General features: G+C 38.7%; 1 non-coding gene across 1 annotated transcript; it reads right to left on the bottom strand.

Moving 5' to 3' along the window:
• Positions 1-1568: 1568 nt before the first annotated feature.
• LOC149996432 (small nucleolar RNA SNORA38) lies at positions 1569-1699 on the bottom strand. Its single transcript, XR_016507537.1, has one exon. It is a non-coding gene; the product is annotated as a small nucleolar RNA SNORA38 (small nucleolar RNA).
• Between the last annotated feature and the right edge of the window lie 17100 nt (positions 1700-18799).

The raw sequence follows: 18799 nt of genomic DNA, 5'->3' as shown, positions 1-18799 counted from the left end.
GATTGACAGCCATAGACGGGAGGTGGGAGGAGGGACTAAATGAAAGAAGGTGAAGGGATTAGCCAAAGAACAGATATGCAAAATTCATAGGCACAAACAATAATGTGATGATAGCTAGAAGAAAGGGGGAAGAGGTTGAGTGAAGGGTGACTAAATGTTCAGGGAAATGGGGACATCTGTAATTGTGGCAACAATAAAAATAAAGGAAAAATAAACAGTTTAGTGTTCAAAGGATGATGTGGAGAGGAGTAAGAGCGAATGTGGTTTTGAACATGTGTATGTGGGACACCTGTTTAATATGCAGAGAGAACTCTTGAAAGTATTCATCGTTTATAGATTAAAAATAGAACAATTAATATTAATTACTGTTTATTACAATATTTTTATTAAATCTTTTTTATTGTTATTCTATTATAATTGTCCCAATATTCCCCCTTTGCCCTCCTCCATCTATCCCACCCCCCAATCCTACAATCAATTATCACACTGTTGTCCACGTGCATGGGTCATTCATACATGCTCTTTGTCTAGTTCCTTCCCCTTCTTCCCACCATTATTGTCCTCCCCCTCTGATCACTTACAATCTGCTCCATGTTTCCATGCCTGTAGTTCTTTTGTTCATTAGTTTATTTTGTTCATCAGGTTCCTCTTATAGATGAGATCAAATGGTATCTGTCTCCCAAAGACTGGCTTATTTCACCTAGCTAAATATTATCCAGTTCAATCCATGCTGTTTCCAACAGTAGGACTTCCTTCTTTCTTTCTGTTGCATACTATTCCACTTTTGTTATTTCCCTGTCTGATTCCTTGTTGATGATATTCTTTTACCCATGTGAGTCACAGAGACTGTGTAATTGAGAAATTTATAAATAGCAATTTATAATATTTCCTTTTAATATGGCTATCACAAAAGATTCAGGAAAAAGAAATAAGTTTAAATTTTGTGAAGCACAGGCATAGAGTGTGACAATATAACCAGTGTCTTATTATACTAATTAAATGCTATGCTGTAGTTGCATAGTAAAATCATAGTTTCTATTAAAATTTACATTTCTGTTTTCCATATTTATTTTACAACAGTGACTAAACATACTGTCACAAAAGCCATAAATTGGAGAAAGGATATTACCAAGAAACAACATTAACTGGCCTGATTCAAGAATGGGAAAAAAAAATCTTCTTTTCTCTTCTTTTCTTATGGCTCAGGCTTTCAATCTCATAAACTACAATAAATCCTGTGAGTGAAAATATGTAGGCTTGTGTCTGTTGATTCTTCCACCCTCTTGATCCTTTAGTAGAAAATAAGCACTTTAGCCTCTTCTGAACTTGGGAGCCTATTACGTCCCAACGTGAAAACGTTCCATCGTCCACTGTGCTACCCACAGAAGCCCGAGGGCCAGCTAACTGCCTCCATCTCAAGAGAGGACACCTATGGTCCACACCTCTCCATATTTTGTGATTCTCCTCCCTATCCATTCCAGACTTTGGATTTTGACGTGTTGCTGGGTAAGGCCAGCCTCGAATCCCAGATAGTTGCTAGCATCTATTCCATTTTTTTTTTTTTTTCTCTATGTGGGATGGTTGATCTTGAGCCTGCAGGGAGCAAGCTGGCCCCAGACTTCTCCAAGTCCACATTTCTTTGCCTCCAATTCTTACGTGTCCAAAGATAGGGAACCATAGACACGCCTTCGTAGGAGGATGCATCTATTCCATTTTTAAGGAATTGTTCAAACTGAGCTCCTGGTTATAGCTAACTGTTCTGTCTCCAGGAGATACTTCTGTGGCTTCATGTAATCTGAGATGTAGGATATACCTTTGCTCTTTGGGTGCTCCTGGACTTGCTGCTCTTTCTTTACTTGAAATTGAGATTTTGGGGGTAAGATTTTCTTTCTTCATTGTCCCCTCTCCCCATGTGGCTCTTACTGAGATAGATGTGCTCGTGCATACCTCAAATCATTCTACATTGGTTAGAAAACCATCAGCCTACCTGGGAATAATTAGGATGTATGGATTCTTTATCAATACACAAAGATGTTCCTGGGTCAGAAGTGGGAATACCTCACCACAGAGGCCAAGAGTTTCCTTTTCTAAATGACCACCAACTATACCAGGGTAATTTTACAAAACTGTCAGAAATCAAAGCCTGTCTGCAATAAGCAATGAGGAAATGGTGTTACACTTTGATTTCTGAGAACTTACATCTTATTAAATAAAGATCCACCCCAGAGCATATCTATCTAATTGCCCATTTCCAATATTGGGTTATTTCTTTTCTAGCTATGTAGTTTCTTTAGGTTTTGGTTATTAATCCCTTATCAGATGTACAAATTTATAAATATTTTCTGCCACGACACGGGGAGTCTCTTCAGTCTGCCAATTATTTCCTTTGCTATGCGGAAGTTTTTTAGCTTGATGTAATACCATTGTCTGTTTTTTCCTTTGCCACCTGTGTTTTGGGATTATATCCAACATACTGCTGTCCGGGGCATATTCAAGAAGCTTTACCCTGTTTTTTCTCCTAAGAGTTTTAGAGGTTCTGGTCTTAATGTCAGTTTTGGGGAAATAAAACGTGTGACAAAGGTAGGCTCCGTTTTCCTCCAACGTATGTGGGGCCTGATGTGGTGGGCGGGGCTTCCAGCGTGGGCCAGGCAGGGAAGCCACGCCCACCACCCGCCCCCTCCATCTCTCTCTCGCCCCTCCCCTAACCCCCAGGAGCACGAGAGGTGCCGGTGCACCACCAACCGTCCTCACTGTGGGGAGGTCACCGGCCTGGCAATGCTCTTTCTCTTGCTGATCCTCTCCGGCCTGGGCCGGCTGACCTCCACGGGCCAGTGTAAGTGGGGGGACCTGTGCCATAGGAGGGCTTCCTGACGCAGTGTCTGTGGTAAGGCGAGGATCGCCCTCCTTGCTCCGGCACCCGGGCCAGGCTGGGGGTGGCCCAGCGTGCTGTCAGATCCCGCCTCGGTTTCAGGGTCTTGCTGCGCCTGAGTGTTGGAGGGCTCAGAGCGGGCCTGGACAGTTTCTCAATTACCTGGTGCTGCACTGGCCTGAGAGAACGCCCCCTCCCCTCCCACGCCCTGCCTCTGGGGCGGTGGGCACCGAGGGAGCCTGGATGAGGTCCTGGAGCAGCACTTCTTTTTCACTTAGGTGGGGTTGAGGTCAGCGAGTCCCATGTGTTCTGCCATGTCCAGAGGAGCCTCTCCCTGGAATCACACAAAGTGTGTGTGTGTGTGTGTGTTAGGAATGCTCATACATGTTTTTCTTACTGCAGACTCTGAAACATCACATCTGCAGATTATAGTGCCAGAGAAGCTTGGGACGAACACCAATGATGGCGATGCTTCAGAAATGCATGTAATTAAGAAATCACCTTCTTTTTGTAAATGAGTGTTTTAGTTTTACTGGACTACCTGACCCCAGTTAATTCATGAATATCCCTTTGTGAAATTTTGTGTTCTAATTATGTGTTTAAGAGCCATTTTGTCTGAATGAGAGCAAGTGTTTTGATTGTTTTCATTTCTCAAGAGATATATGAACATTATGAAATAATAAAGATGCTCAGTGATCTGAAAGGATTGGAACCTCAGTAGCAGGGTTGGACAGGAACATTGAATTTCCAACCGAAAATGTATTAGACACTGAGGCAGATTTTATAGACTCAATGATCCCTCTGATTGTTTCATTTTATGGCACCAAACAAAATCCAGTGATTATGTGTTTATGAAAGGTATTATGTCAAAAACATAAATATCCAGAGAGGTTAAAATGTTTAGAAGAGTAAAACATATCCTGGGAAAAAATGAACAAAAGAAAACATGCGTATTCATAGTAATAGCAGAAGAATGGAAAGCTTTTATTTCACTCAAACACACTTATTGCACAGACTCAAACACACAACATTATGGGGGGGTAAGCATTATTATTTAAAATATTTAGTTCATTAGGAATATATAACAATTCTAAATTTGTATAAATTTAATAAAATGCCTTCAGACATATAAAATAAAAACAGCAAAAAAGGGAGAATTTTTCAAATCTATTTTCATAGTGAGTCCACAAAATAATTTCCTGTTAGCACAATACCCTCTAGTTCCATCCATGTTGTTGCAAGTGGTAAGATTTCATTCTTTTTTTATGGCCAAGTAATATACTATTGTGTACACAGGGGTGGGCAAAATAGGTTTATTACTGTTAACTCATTATTATTTAATAACTCAAAAGAATGTCACGATGGCACAGTGCACATAGGTACAATCTTATAAGTTCTCAAATTGCTGGCCTTCATTATTTACAAATTCTTGAATTCTGCTCATTATCCTCGAGCACATTCTGGCACAGAGTTCTTAATAAACCTACTCTTTCCCATCCCTGTATGTACCACATCATCTTTATCCATTTATTTATTGATGGAAAGTTAGGTTGCTTTCATATCTTGGCTACTGTGAGTAAAGCTGCAAAGACAAATAACATATGATTTCACTTGTATGTGGAACTGAAAGAGCAAAATAAACAAAGAAATTGCAAACATCCTCACAGATACAGAGAACAAACTGGTGGCTGCCAGATGAGGAGGGCTGGGGGGAGTCTGGGTAAAAAAGCTGAAGGGATTAAGAAGTAGAATTTGGTAGTCACAACATAGTTATGGGTATATAAAGTATAGCATAAGGAATATAGTCACTAATATTGCCAAGTGGGTATGAAACTTAACCAGGGGGTCATTTCTGATGAATGTGTAAACACTATGCTGTATACCTGAAACTAATATAATATTGAATATCAACTGTAGTTGAAAAATAAAAATTAAAAAACCTCTCAAAGAAAAAAATGTTATTTTCAAATGTTGGTGGAAACATCATAAAGATATAAAGACATTTTGAACAAAAAAAAATAAACTATTTATTTAATGAATGTACACCTAGAGAAGTGACCCCATAGAGTGAATGCACTGTTTTCCCTTTCAGCTCTTTTTTTGGACTCATTAGTCCCCACACACGAGACGTTTTAATGGCAAAGCATTTGGTGTAGCAAGAGAATGAGAATTCAGGCAAATATCAGGATCCAAGAGTATCAGCGGTCAGGTTCCCGTGAACCCAATCTCTGTTTCTAAATCATGCTGAGTCTCTGGTTTGAAGTAATAAGACCAATGGGAGGAATTTTGGCCTTCATAGAATTCCTTAAAGGCATTCTGTGACCCAAGAAGCCAAGCAAGCAAGCCTAGTCAACCTAGGTAGGAAAACACTGAGGAAGCTAACGTTGGTCAAGGAAGTTTTGAACCCTAAGCAGTACATTATAAATTTCACAGCCCTGTCTAAACTGAATGAGAAAAATTCAGCTTTTCTAATCCTGCTGTAAATCAGCTCCGTCTCTACAGTAAATAATACACATATGTACTTCTCAAGAGTGTACAGGCCATTGAAAAAAACTTCAAGAACAAGTTTAAAAAATAAAAATAAAAAAGTACAGAACTGGTAACAATTTAATTTAAGGTTCGTCAAAAGACTGAAACATGTTTTTGGTAATTTAGAAATACACTTGTACGTAATTCATAGGTTGAAGAAGAAATCATAAATTGTAATGGATATGAAATAATAACTAATGGTCATGATGAAGAAAAATACAAACCATATTTGAGCCATGGTTTTAGATGATATAGGAGAATAGTCCAGAATTACAATACTTAAGTAAGCAAAAATGTTTGAAAATTAGAAGTTAAAAAAGAATTATAACATTAAAAAATTTGAAGATGTAACTAAACTTAAGAAGTGGAGCTAATGAAAGAGAAAATTAAGCTAAAATGGCCTGGATTCACAATGTCAAAGTTCAATTCTGGGAATGAAAAAGATATTTTGGCAAGGTAAACTAAGGAAAATGGAAAGGAGAAGAAAAATATGTAATGTTAGAGGTAAGAAATATATACAGAAATAAATAAAATATCAAAAACATATGATTATAATTTGTTTCTTAAACAAAATAGTTAAATTCATAAAATTAACAAAGAGACCTAAGCTGAAATAAACAGCACTAATATTCTTCCTATGGGGAAACTAAAACATTTTAAAAATCATATGACCCTTTCACCCCCCAAATCAATGGCTAACCTGATCCCATGATAGGCAAAAAGAGATGTGGTACACATATACAATGCAATACTACTCAAGCATAAGAAAAGATTAAATACTCCCACATGATAGAAAACGGATGGACCTTAAGGATTTCATGCTAGGTGTAATAATTCAGACAGAAAAATTAAGAACCATAGGATTTTACTCATATGTGGGAAATTAAACTGAATGTAACAAAACAAAACAAAAACAAACAAAAACTCATAGACACCGTCAACAGCATGATGGTTACCAGAGGGAAGAGAGGTGTGGGGGTAGTAAAGGGTAAAAGGGGTCAAAAACACGGTGAGGGAAGATGATTTGATGTTGGGTGGTGGGCACACATTGCAATATGAGGTCGCTTATCATAGAAATGTCACCTTGGAAACCATTGTAATCTTATAATCCAATGTCAATCCAATAACTTTAATTATAGCAACATACACAAATGTGATTTTTTTCAGTACTTCTAAACTCCAGTGTAACCTCACCCAGATCAGAAAATTTCCTTGTGCTATTTTTAGACATAACCTCCTACTTCACTACTTTGTTTTCTTGAATTTAACATGTAAAGAATCATCCAGGTACATGCAAAAAAAAAAAAAAAAAAAAAAAGAAAGAAACTAGAGCACCAAATTACATCATACAAATAAACTCAAAATGGATAAAAGACTTAAATGTAAGCCTTGACACAATAAAAGTCCTAGAGGAAAACATAGGCAGTAAATTTTCAGATATCCCACACAATATTTTCAGTGATATATCTCCTAGAGCAAAGGAAGTAAACAAAAGAATAAACAAATGGAACTACATCAAATTAAAGAGCTTTTGCCTGAGTGAAGAAAACATCAGCAAAATGAATAGGTGACCAACTGTGTCGTCGTCGGCAGCCGTCCGTCTCGAGAGACGATGGTGTAGCTTCTTAAGAGTCTATCTGCACCGCCGAGAATGGCTGTGCAGTCCGACTCGGGAGTGACACGGTATCTGTCTCCTCCCGTGTTGAATCGACATCTTGCGATGACGCTGGAGTGTCCTCTCCAGTGAAGCTGAAGCTACAGAGCCTGGGCAGGGTGATATGGAGGGTCTGCTGTTGCCCATGCAGCAGACCCCCCCCTCTCTTCGCAGCTGAAGGGTCCAAGGGAAAGATGGAGTCAATACAGCTTGGCTTCAGGTGCGCCGCAGGAGTTGCCGGTGTTGACTACAACGTCAAACCGCCTTAGGGACTCCGGCTCCGGATTTTCTGTCGGGGTTTACTCCCTTAGCCTTTCCCCTGAAGAGGTATGCCGCAAGGCAGCGGAGGTTTTTTGGAGTCAGAGTTTTCCTTCTCTGATGTGCCCTGGCTGGAAGATCGAACCAGCGACACTTAGCTCGCAGGCCGACGCTCAATCCACTGAGCCAAACTAGCCAGGGACACCAACTGTGTAGGAAAAGATATTTGCCAATGATACCTGAGACAAGGGTTTGGTCTCCAAAATATGTAAAAACTCATAGGATGCAACACCAGGAAGACAAATAACCCAATTAAAAAATAGGGAAAAGACCTGAACAGACACTTCTCCAAGGACACACAGAGGATCCATAGGCATATGAAAGGATTCTCAACATCACTAGCCATCAGAGAGATGCAAATTAAAATCACAATGATATAGGACCTCACACCATTCAGAATGGCCATCATTAACAAATCAACAAACAACAAGGGCTGGTGAGGATGTGGAGAAAAGGGAACACTAGTGCACTGTTGGTAGGAATGCAGACTGGCGCAACCACTGTGGAGACTAGTATGGAATTTCCTCAAGAAACTAAAAATCAAACTGCTTTTTGATCCAGTGATTCAACTGTGGGGATTACATGATACCCTACGAATCCTGAAACACCAATTCAACAGAGTCTACACACCCCTATGTTCATAGCAGAGTTATTTACAATAACCAAGTGCTGGAAACAGCCTAAGTGTCCATTAGTAAATGAGTGAATCAAAAAGACAATGGTACATTTACACAATGGAATACTTTGCAGCAGAAAGAAAGAAGGAACGCCTACCATTCATGACAGCATGGATGGAATTGTAGTGTATTATGCTAAGTGAATAAGCCAGGTGGCGAAAGACAAATACCACATGATCTTACCTAATACAGGAACCTATTGAACAAAAGAAACCAGCTAACACAATAGAATCCGAGGCATGGAAACAAGGAACAGACTGACAGTGACCAAATGGCAGAAGGGCACTAAGGGGGAAAAAAGGGAAAGGTCTACTCAAAAAGCATGTATTAATGACCCATGGACTGGACAATAGGGTGGGAATTGGCAGGGCAGTGGAGAGCAACAGGGGAAAATTGGGACAACAGTATTAGAACAATAGTAAATAAATAAAATTAATTTAAATAAAAGAATTAAATCTCAATATGCTCAGTATGCTAATTTCTACTGTGGTTACACTGCTTCTATGTAATTCAGTGGCCTAAGGCAGAAAATCGTCGTCGTCGGCAGCCGTCCGTCTCGAGAGACGATGGTGTAGCTTCTTAAGAGTCTATCTGCACTGCCGAGAATGGCTGTGCAGTTCGACTCGGGAGTGACATGGTATCTGTCTCCTCTCGTGTTGAATCGACATCTTGCGATGACGCTGGAGTGTCCTCTCCAGTGAAGCTGAAGCTACAGAGCCTGGGCAGGGTGATATGGAGGGTCTGCTGTTGCCCATGCAGCAGACCCCCCCTCTCTTCGCAGCTGAAGGGTCCAAGGGAAAGACGGAGTCAATACAGCTTGGCTTCAGGTGCGCCGCAGGAGTTGCCGGTGTTGACTACAACGTCAAACCGCCTTAGGGACTCCGGCTCCGGATTTTCTGTCAGGGTTTACTCCCTTAGCCTTTCCCCTGAAGAGGTATTCCGCAAGGCAGCGGAGGTTTTTTGGAGTCAGAGTTTTCCTTCTCTGATGTGCCCTGACTGGAAGATCGAACCAGCGACACTTAGCTCGCAGGCCGACGCTCAATCCACTGAGCTAAACCAGCCAGGGCTAAGGCAGAAAATATGTGTGTGTGTATATACACACAAACAAGATGAATGATGTGTGTGCGGATTTGTGTGGATGTATATAAATATGCATGTGTGTTTCTATTAAAACCCTAAGGAAAAGAAAAATGGAGATCAGCACAGAACATATAATACGCCAAATACAAACCATAAGGGGGTTGGTTTATATTCTAATATATAAATTTCATTAAAAATAATTGGTGTAAACTTGTCAGAGATTGTCACTTTGGGTGAAAAAAATTGAATGTTGTCTACAGGAAATGCTCTTTAAATATGTCACAAATAGATTAAAATAAAATAATGTAAAAAAAAGTTTCATTGTAACCCAAATCAAAAGTAAGTGTGAGTTGATAAATTGCTATCAATGAAGCAGCCTGCTGAATAAGAATATTACCAGGATAAATAGTTGCATGCCATAATGACAAATAGCTTACTTTATCAAGAAGGTATAATAATCCTAAAAATATTTGCATCTTGTGAGTGCTTCAAAAAACATATAAAAAAGTTGACAGTCCACAATTATATTAGAGATTTAAAAACTCTACTCACAGTAAATGATAAAAAAATCAAGTGGATATTTAACAGGGATGTGGAAAACTTAAAATAGTAATTGTCTCCTTGACTTTAATTGGCATGTGTAGGACACAGAAAGTGGGTATTGAATTGCTATCAAATTTCTTTTCTGTAATTATTGATATGGTTTGTTATAAGTCTACCATCTTGATAATTATTTTTCCCCCATAGTTTTCTTTTGATTCAGGTAGAAATACAATATCTGGAGTTGGGATGAGAAGCCTTCTCCTTAAATGTGGGCTGTCCCTAAGAATTGTGAGGCAATTCCTAAAGAGGACAGCAAGATGAAGACTGTCTGTAGGCAGCGCTTCTGATGGCTGCGCGATACTCCCTCTAGCCTTAAAAGGAGACCTGCATTGTATTGTTCTGATTTTCCTTTCTTCTTTCCTTCCTTCCTCCTTCCCTCCTTCCTTCCTCCCTTTCTTCCTTCTTTTCTTCCTTCCTTCCTCCTTCCCTCCTTCCTTCCTTCTTTCTTCTTTTTTATTTTTTGCCTTTAAAATCCTTCTTTTATTCAGTTGATTCTTTTTTCTGACACAACGACACTAACCAAACAGATAAGGACTGTAGCATAGGGATTATTTTGTTGCGTAATTCCCATAGTCTTGTCAAATTACTTTTGGTCCCTTTTATAGCCCATTTGTCTATTTTGTTTCTGAAACATACTTTTGAAGGTGAACAAAAGTTTCTCATTGTGTTAAAAGTGGAGTTTCGAGAATACGTTTTAAGCCTGCAAGGTTTTGATACCATCTTCTGCAGCTCTAGCTGCAAAATTATTGCCTTTCGAGCATTTGTTCCTCTGCCCTGTGTGAGCTCCATAATGAATTACTGATATCTGAATAGGTGAGTGTAAAGTTTCTAAGAGAGCAGCTATCGATTTTTCGTGAGGTATTTTAAATCTCACTTTAGTAGATAACCCTCAATATTTTCTTTTTTGAGAGTGGGGAAGGAAGGGAGACAGAGAGGGAGAGAAACATCAATTGGTTGCCTCTCTGATGTGCCCCAACCTGGGACAGAACCGGCAACCCAGGTATGTTCCCGAGCCAGGAATGGAACCAAAGACCTTTCTTTCACTTTACAGGCTGAGTGAGGCCCAAGCAACTGAGCCACACCAGTTAGGGTGAAATTTTATTTCAGCGATCCCCAACCTTTTTGGCACCCAGGACCGCTTTCGTGGAACACAATTTTTCCACAGATGGTGGCGGGGCGGGGTGGGGATGGGGGAGACAGGAGAGAGGAGGTGGAGCTCAGGCTGTAATGCATGCTACAGAAGCTTTTCTGGCTGGCAGCTCACCTCCTGCTGTGCGGCCTGGTCCCTAACAGGCCATGGACCCTAACCTCCATGCCCCAGGGTTGGGGACCCCTGCTCTCTTTTAAATATTTTCTCGTGGCATGACAGATACCAGAGAGACATCATTATTTATGTTATTGTAATATATACTCATATTACTGCAAAGTAGAGAAACAGAAACAAGATAATAAAATTTAATTTTCTTCAAAGGTTATTCATTTTTAAATTAAAATTTGATATGATACTTAATAAGTGACTAATGCTCTTAATTTGAAATAGATTTAGACTTCTTGATTTTCTGTCATACATTCCATACTAAAAATATAATTGCAATATACTTCTATATGTACATATAATTTTGAGATCTGTGTGATACAATCTTTTTGTGAAAAAGTATATTTAAAATTTGTGGCTTTTGACTTTAAACATTTAAAATTTTTGATAATTACTTTGAATTCTTTGCTGTAGGTCATTTATGCTATCAAAATTGACAGAAAAACATACACTCTCCATCTTGAAAAACAGTAAGTGGCCATTTTTTTATACAGTTTTTAATTTCTTAAATTTGTACAGTCACTACTCTCTGTTGAGACTAAACAAAAGCATGACTATTACATTTACTTAACATGTTATTTCCTCTTCGTGATTCATATCACGCTAGAATTTCTGTCTTCATCTTGAGATTTAAATCTAATTTTCGCCAAATTTTAACTTAATGATGTAAGTATTAAGATATCTTAGACCAAAATTACTCTGGGTAACTCCTTAAATGTAACCTCAGTTGCAACAATTAAGGGAATAATTTCATTTGTCCATGTTGAGCTTTGTTTTTCTTCTTGTTATTTCATATATTTATGTAATTTATGCATATTACTTGATAGTCTACAATAATTTTTCTTATTTTACTATGACAATATTTTTAAGTCTTATTCTGTTTGCTATCTGCACTCTAGAAATCAATACTAATAACTTTGTGTGTCTATTTTCCCTATTTTCTATTGAAATTTTATATTTCCCTTAAATAAAATCTACCAAAATTTTTGTTTTTACAAAAATGAAAATAGCAAATGGCAGATCATATTAAATAATGGTGCTTATTTCCTTGCTCTGTAACTTATTGTAACTTATTCTTTAATAGATAACATTCCAGAGTACATAATATTGATAGGTTATTTCCAGGGATGTTACTATTAAGTCCTGCAATAGACATTCATGTATATATATTATTAGATAATATATATTTTGCTTTGTAGTCTTGGTATCAAGAACTAGGTTCTGGAACAAGAAGTATGAATAATAATGATTATAGTGATAATAGTAACAAAAACAACTAAACTGACATTTATTAAACACACCATTTGCTGAGCATGTTTCTAAGCAATTTGCATGTAGTAACTGATTTAATTTTCACAGAAACCTCCAAGGTAGGCACTCTTTTTACTTACATTTTTAGTATTTTAAGTTTTTGAGAAGATATTGCTAGTGTCTTTCTAAAAAGACGGTAGCCATTTAGATTTCCCAAAGCCTGTGTGGTGTACTAAAATATTCTATCTCATCCTAACATCAGTTTGCATTTCCCTAAATAATTACTCTAAACACTTACTGGCTATTTACATTTACCTGTATAAGGTTTGCCTGTTCATATAGTTTCCTCATTATTATTTTAATGTACTTTATTTTGTAGAGCAATTTTAGGTTTACAGCAAAATTGACTGGAATGTCCAGAGATTTCCCATATCCTCCCTACCCCATACATGTGGAGCCTCCCCTGTTATCAACATCCCTCATCAAAATGATATAATATTATAATTGTTTATCCCATAATGACACATCATTATCATCCAAAGTCCGTAGTTTATATTAGTCCAATATTTTTTATATTGGCTTCTTTCTTTTGAATGATAAAACATTAATTGGATAATTGTGAGAATAACTTAAACAGTCAGTGACACACATGTAAGCATTGTGTCTACACTGTTTTAAAAGAAGAGTACATGGTCGGTAATAGTGAAATCTAATATTTCCTTACTCAGACCTATTCATTTCTCTCACTCCCTGGTGTTAATGACAGTAGATGCTGTTGACTAAGCATGTGTACTGTGTGGCCATTCCATTCAAAATGACTGAGCAAGCAGAGCAATGAATCTGCATCAAATTTTGTGTTAAGTTTGGACATTTCCTCTGTGGAAACTATTCGAATGGTTCACAAGGCTGTAGCTATGGGCAACTGGTTACTGGCTGCTTTATCATGACAGTGCGCCCACTCATGCATCATGTCTGGTGCAGAGTTTTTCTGGTGAAACATCAAATCACCCAGGTGACTCAGCCCTCCTACAGCCCAGACTTGGCGCCCAGCAAATTCTGTTTTTTCCCAAAACTAAAATCCCCTTTGAAAGGGAAGAGATTTCAGATTGTCAATTAGACATAGGAAAATATGATGGGGCAGCTGATGGCAACTGGGAGAACTGTGTGAGGTGCCAACCTGCCCACTTTAAAGGGGACGGAGGTGACATATACAATGTGCCTTGTGTCTTGTGTCTTGAATCTTCTCCTCCGAATGTCTTTATTTTTTATATTCCATGGCTGGATACCTTCTGGACAGACATCACACATTTCCTGCAACCACCCACCACTCTCCAGCGTTTGGCTCTGGACTTACCTATGCAAGGCCATCTTCATGGGTGTGTTGTACCACAGGCTTCATGGTTAGCAAGTTCTGTACTTGTTTTAATGCTCTACTGTTGCTGTCCTGAGATTCTCCTAGTTTTGGACAAGAGACCTCACATCTTCATCTTACCTTGGGCCCCACCAATCATGTAGCCCATTCGTGGCTGTGTGACTTATTTGGCCAAACCATGTTCCCTGACTTGATTCAGATAGCTTAAAAAAGCTGTCCTGCTTTTCTGCTTTCTCTCTCGTTTGTCTGCCATTCTCAAGAGAAAATGCCTGAGCCAGCCAAAGTGCCCTAATCATTCCTAAATCAGCCACCATTCTGTTGAATCCCAGACCACTGAGCAAAATTGGCCAGTTAGCAGAACTACCATGGCTCTCCAAATGTAACCCAGAAGTGTGAACAATAGATGCTGATTATTCTGTTGTGTGTGATTGTGGTTTTGCGGTTGTTCTTTATACAACATATTACATAATATTATTTTTTTGAGATTCATATTGCTGTGTGCAAAATGGGTTTACTTTTAATACATATGCATTGGATCTATCTTGTTTTTCTTTAATGGTCATTTGTATTTTTGTTACTTCCTTGATTAAGCCAGACTGTTTTGTTGTTTCATGTAGAATCAAAAAGTATATTTTGAGGGCCAAGGGTAAATAAGCTTGCCAAATAAAGCTTTATTCTTTAAGTATGTTTTAAATATTTATTAAGGTTTTCTTACCCCTGAGTTCTTTTTCCTGGGGACTGCTTCTGGATTCCCATTTCCACCTCTTCCATTTACATGCCTAGAGTTATTAACATGTGGCTTTGGCTTTGGGCCAGAATTCATGCTCCAGTTACTTGCACCTGAACCGGCGGCGGCAGCCGTCCGTCTCGAGAGACGATGGTGTAGCTTCTCAAGAGTCCATCTGCACCGCCGAGAATGGCTGTGCAGTCCGACTCGGGAGTGACATGGTAGTATCTGTCTCCTCCCATGTTGAATCGACATCTTGCGATGACGCTGAAGCTACAGAGCCTGGGCAGGGTAATATGGAGGGTCTGCTGTTGCCCATGCAGCAGACCCCCCCTCTCTTCGCAGCTGAAGGGTCCAAGGGAAAGACGGAGTCGATACAGCTTGGGTTCAGGTGCGCCGCAGGAGTTGCCGGTGTTGACTACAACGTCAAACCGCCTTAGGGACTCCGGCTCCGGATTTTCTGTCGGGGTTTACTCCCTTAGCCTTTCCCCTGAAGAGGTATGCCGCAAGGCAGCGGAGGTATTTTGGAGTCAGAGTTTTCCTTCTCTGATGTACCCTGACTGGAAGATCGAACCAGCGACACTTAGCTCGCAGGCCGACGCTCAATCCACTGAGCTAAACCAGCCAGGGCCTGCACCTGAACCAACCCAGGCCATATAATATATTATATATATACCTATATATAGATATATATATCATATATATAAATATCTCTATGGAGATATATATAAACTGATAACTATCTGTTTTTCATGGGGAAGCTCTCTCATTTTGTTATTTGATTGGAGGGAAAGGGAAAAGAAAAATTCTCAGGAATGAGAGAAAAGAAAGCAGGTACAGAAACGGAAGTCCTAGTGACAGAATGTACCCTGTGAATGCTCTAGTCCTTCTCAGTTCTGGTCTTGAAATGCTTTCTGGTGTTTGGAATCCTGGAGAAATTCCAGTCCCCCTACAGTAAGTAATGGTGCTAGATTGTTCCATGATAATCACTATCTTCCCAGTAAGAAGATTAAACTTCTGTAGTTTGATCAGGACTCTGATTCTAATGCCCCTGGGTCTGCTGGTGGTCTGACCTCAGAAAAGCGAAGGGAGGGGACAGGGAAGTCATGAAGGGCACTACCTTTTATGGAGAAGAAGAAAAGAACAGAGACATTTAATAAAACCCAGAATCAGGAGAACAATTTCCTATGTAAAAAATGGGGCAGGGACAGACACAGCATGGTGCTGTGGCTTGGAACACAGAGACTTTTTGAGAGGAGGAGCGAAGGCAGTATCCAAGGCAGGGCAGGGACTGGGAACATGCGCACTGGCTTGCCAACAGAACAGCATTACTAGAGAAGCTTGAGGCCTGCTGGTGGGTGCCGCAGGACAAGTGGGGACAGACCCAACGCTGTGGTTCACAACAGATAGTTACAGCAGGCCCCTGAGTGAGAGAAAAGCAGCCACAGAAACCAGCCAGAGCTCCTCACAGCCAGCCAACCAGGAAAATATTTGAAACTAATGGAGTTTTGCCCAGGTGTGGATCCAGAAAAAGGAGACTGCACACAAAGGCTGAACTGAGTAAAAACTTTCTTTTTAATTTTAATTTCTTTATAAATATTTTTTCTCTTTAAACCATCTCTTTAATCTGTTTCATAGCATCTCTCCCTCCCACCCTTCATCTTTAATTTTTGTTTGTTTGTCTGTTTTGTTTAGCCTCCCTTTCACACTAAATATATAGCATTTAACTACTATATAAATCTAATACTATACACTACCACTTTCTTACTTTATCCTGCATTCTTCCCCCTCTCTCTCTTTTTTTAATTAACATACAATGTAAATATTACTGTCTTGCATAGTCTTGACACTACTTGCTACTATTATTACTCCATCATTCCCCCTCTCAAAAATCATCTTTTTCTTCATTATAAACAACTCTTATCTATTTATCCTATAATATAAGAGCTGTAACCTCTCTACATTTATATTAATTCTGGATCATTTGCTACCGATAGTGGGATAGAGGGTGGGGGATATTTTTGAGGGTGTGGGTTTCTTGTCTGGGTTGTGTGTTTATGTTTTTAACAGCATCTCCACAAAAGAACTCAAGACAAGGTGGGCAGAGTGACTCTCAATCAACTAGCCAGGTGGAAGGTCCCACAAAGAATAACAGTAATATAACCAGACAGCATAAACAAACGACATAAAGCGTATCCCGAGAATGTCAGGAGATCAAGGAGACTGCATCACTAAAACCCTCAGATCTCTATAAAGAATCTCATACTACAAAGGCAGGAAATCAAAGCAGATGACTCCAAAAATAAAAACAAACAAGAAGAATCCAACATTGGAAGACGCAGAAACAACCTTCCAATGAAAGGAAAAGAGGAATCCCCAGAAAGAGAGGTAGATGGAATAGACATAACCCAAATATCAGACATGGAATACAAAATAATGGTGATGAAGAAGCTCATATACTCGACAACCTCAAAGATAACTATGACAATCTCCAAGGAAATTACCAACAGCTCCAAGAAAATTACAGGAAACTTACGAAGAGCTACACCAGCATAAAAAAGGACATAGAAACTATTAATAAGAACCAGAAAGAAATGAAGATACAATCTATGAACTTAAAAACACAGTACAATCAACCAAAAGCAGGCTAAATGAAGCAGAGGACAGATCAGTGAGTTAGAGAACAATGTAGAAAAAAATTCCCAGACAATACAACAAAATGAAAAAAAATTGAAAAAGTATGAAGAAGGTCTAAGGGAATTACAAAACAACATGAGACAAAATAATATCCAGATCATAGGAATACAAGAAGAAGAAGAAGAAGAAGGGATAGAAAAACTGATAGGAAAAGTCATGACAGAAAATTTTCCTAACCTGATGAGAGAAAAAGTCATGCAAGTCCAAGAAGCACAGAGAGTCCCAATGAAGAGGAACCCCGAAAGTCCCACTCCAAGGCACATCATAATTAAAATGGCAACATTCAAAGACAAAGAGAGAATCCTAAGAGCAGCAAGAGGAAAACAGCAAATAACATACAAGGGAGCTCCAATAAGGCTATCGACCGATTTCTCAACAGAAACACTACAAGCCAGAAGAGAATGGTCAAAAATATTTTAAGCAATGAAAAACAAAGGCCTACAACCAAGAATACCCAGCAAGGCTCTCATTCAAAATGGAAGGTGAAGTAAGGAGTATCTTAGACAAAGGAAGACTAAAAGAATACATCTTTACCAAACCAGCATTGCAAGAGATGTTAAAAGGAATGATCTAAGAAAGAAAAGGAAAAAAAAAATTAAAAAAGAGTGAAAAGGACAGAGGTACAAAGGGAAATGAATAAATACCTGTCAATAATAACTGTAAATTTAAATGAATTAAATGCTCCAATTAAAAGACATAGGGTGGCTGAATGGATATGAAAACAGGACCCACATATTTGCTGTCTACAAGAAACACATCTCAAAACAAAAGACTTACACAGACTGAAAGTGAAGGGATGGAAACAAATATTCCAAGCAAACGAACATGAAAAAAAAGCTGAGGTAGCAATACTCATATCAGACAAAACAGATTTCAAAGCAAGGGCCATAAAAAGAGACAAGAAATTTCATAATAGTGAAGGGAACAATCCATCAAGAAGATATAACACTGATAAACATATATGCACCCAACATAGGAGCACCCAAATACATAAAGAAAATACTAGAAGAACACAAGAAGGATATTAACAGCAACACACTCATAGTAGGGGACTTCAACACTCCATTATCAACAATAGACAGATCTTCGAAGCAAAGAAATACCAAAGATATACAGACATTGAACAACACACTAAACCACATGGACTTAACTGATATATATAGAACTTTCCACCCCAAAGAAGCAAAATATACATTCTTTTCAAAGGCACATGGGACATTTTCAAAGATAGACCACATAATAGGACACAAAACAAGCCTCAACAAATTCAAGAAAATTGAAATCATATCAAGCATCTTTTCAGACCACAATGCCTTGAAACTAAAAATCAACCTCAGGGAAAAAAATCAAAGACACCCAAACTCATGGAGAATAAATAACATGCTATTAAATAATGAATGGGTTAACAATGACATCAAAGAAGAAATCAAGAAATTTCTGGAAACTAATGATAATGAACACACAACAGCGCAAAACCTATGGGACACAGCAAAAGCAGTCCTAAGAGAGAAGTTCATAGCAATACAGGAATATCTGAAAAAGATAGAAGAATCTCAAATAAAAAATCTAATCCTAAAGCAATAAGAACTAGGACAACAACAACAAACAAAGCCTGGGGCAAGAAGAAAGAAGGAAATCATCAAGATCAGAGCAAAATTAAATGACATAGAGACTAAACAAACAACTCAAAAGATCAACAAAAGTAGA

Source organism: Furipterus horrens, unplaced genomic scaffold (genome assembly GCF_987537825.1).
Source record: "Furipterus horrens unplaced genomic scaffold, mFurHor1.1.pri manual_scaffold_12, whole genome shotgun sequence".
Taxonomy (NCBI): domain Eukaryota; kingdom Metazoa; phylum Chordata; class Mammalia; order Chiroptera; family Furipteridae; genus Furipterus; species Furipterus horrens.
The sequence above is the reverse complement of the archived record's forward strand: the minus strand, read 5'-3'. Positions and strand labels throughout refer to the sequence as shown.